Raw genomic sequence first — 1927 nt, 5'->3', positions numbered from 1 at the left:
CAGGAGCAAAGCAAGTTTATTTAGGCACAGGTGCACATAAGTACAATTATCATATATAGTAACATATGCTCAATAATAACACACTTGGAAATTAATTGATCTGTATATTTCGATCCCTTTCTGGGATCCTCTTCAGCAGAGGAGGATCCCAGAAAGGGATCGAAATATACAGATAATCTCCTGAGTGTTTGTCTCCATGTGGGTTATTATTGAGCACTGAAATGTGTTCATTGTACTTTAATTATTCAAAGTAACATATATGTAAATTACCTAAGATAATCCCACAAAAAAAGTCAAAATCAATTATTTCTACTGGGGTCCTTAGCCTAGAAGTGAAGAGCCTCCTTAGCTCAGGGGCAGAGCACTGGTCTTGTAAACCAGGGGTCGTGAGTTCGATTCTCACAGGGGGCAGGTAAACTAATTTGAGTATATATTTATTTAAAGTCAGTTCCAGAGTAGCCGGACTGTGGTCCATGTATTAATTAAACTGCGTTCGGTCACCGGTAACATCCCGGTTAAGCCCTGATCTACCAAAAGGCCTGGTCTGAGGGCCGCAGGGTCACTGACTCCTTGGACTCAGTTTATGCTGTGACAGGTTTGAGAATGTTTCTTGCAGGCGGCAGTGCTACCAGAAAGCTGGAATAGCTTCAGGTATAGAAGTATAGAGACAGGTGCAATATTCTCTTATATTTATGGCGAAGAGCTAGACCTTTAGGAGTCATACGACACCTGGGGAAGGGCAGGCAATTAGGTTTAGTCCAAGGAAGCAGAGATTCAATCCAATTTTCTAAATCAAGAGCTTCAAGGCACATCTTTGAAGGAATAAGAAGCCTGTATTATGAGATGTTTCGCGCACCACTTTCCAAAAGTTGCAGTATGTATGATTTATACGTTCGTCGGTATTATATACTTTGCGTTAAAGTATATCACATAAGGTATTGTATACCTTGTGTGAGGGTACATCACATAAGGTATTGTATACCTGTGTGAGAGTACATCACATAAGGTTTTGTATACCTTGTGTGAGGGTACATCACATAAGGTTTTGTATACCTGTGTGAGAGTACATCACATAAGGTATTGTATACCTGTGTGAGAGTACATCACATAAGGTATTGTATACCTGTGTGAGAGTTAGGTTAGGTTAGACAGGAGGAGTGTTTCCTGACTCAGGTCTTAGTCATATGACCCTCAGCTGGTCATCTGACCGAGGCCTTCCGCTGGCTTACCCCTCCATCCCCTTTAAAAATTATAGTTATAATTATAGCCATTAGATACTACTGTGTACCTCTAATTCATATACAGTATGAGAGCGAATCTCATAATATATTATATACCTTGTGTGGTAAATAGCTTGGAGATAGCGTAGCCTGGTGAAGTATACAAGGACAAGTTTAAAGGTCATTTTCTTGGCTTGTTGGAGCCTTAACGTCGAAATAGGAATGCAGATTGGTTAGTTAATTGAGTTTAAAGCTGCATGTCATCTGGTCACCAGCACTCATGAATACTTTAATTCCTACAGTAGGGCCTCAAAGTTTTAATAGCTGATGCTTGGAATTCTAATGAGTTATTTAGGAGGCCTTTATATATCAGTCTTACCCTCTTTATCAGGCTCGTACCTACTGAAGGAAGCCTCGGTAGGAGGCAGGATTAGGATTACGTAGCTCAGTGGAATCATTAAAGTAGAGGAAGTGAGTAAGTTTATTCAGGTATACACAAATACAGTTACATAGAATTATCATACATTGCAGCATATGTGTAGAGAACCTGAGATAACCCAAAAAAGTCAGACAGAGTGACTTATTTCCATTCGAGTCCTTATGGAATATGAGGATGCCTTTCTCGGATCACATCTACTTATTAATGCAATCGTGAGGAAGCGCTAAACCAGTAGGGGGATACAGCGTCTTGGAAATGGGAATCAATC

The 1927-nt window shown here is 40.1% G+C and overlaps 1 non-coding gene across 1 annotated transcript; it reads left to right on the top strand.

Annotated features, from left to right (window-relative positions):
* Nucleotides 1-339: 339 nt before the first annotated feature.
* On the top strand, nt 340-411 carry TRNAT-UGU (transfer RNA threonine (anticodon UGU)). The gene has a single exon. It is a non-coding gene; the product is annotated as a tRNA-Thr (tRNA).
* The last annotated feature ends 1516 nt before the right edge of the window (nt 412-1927 follow it).

Source organism: Cherax quadricarinatus, unplaced genomic scaffold (assembly GCF_038502225.1).
Source record: "Cherax quadricarinatus isolate ZL_2023a unplaced genomic scaffold, ASM3850222v1 Contig1994, whole genome shotgun sequence".
Lineage (NCBI taxonomy): Eukaryota > Metazoa > Arthropoda > Malacostraca > Decapoda > Parastacidae > Cherax > Cherax quadricarinatus.
Note: the sequence above shows the minus strand (reverse complement) of the source record. Positions and strands in the feature narration are given on the sequence as shown.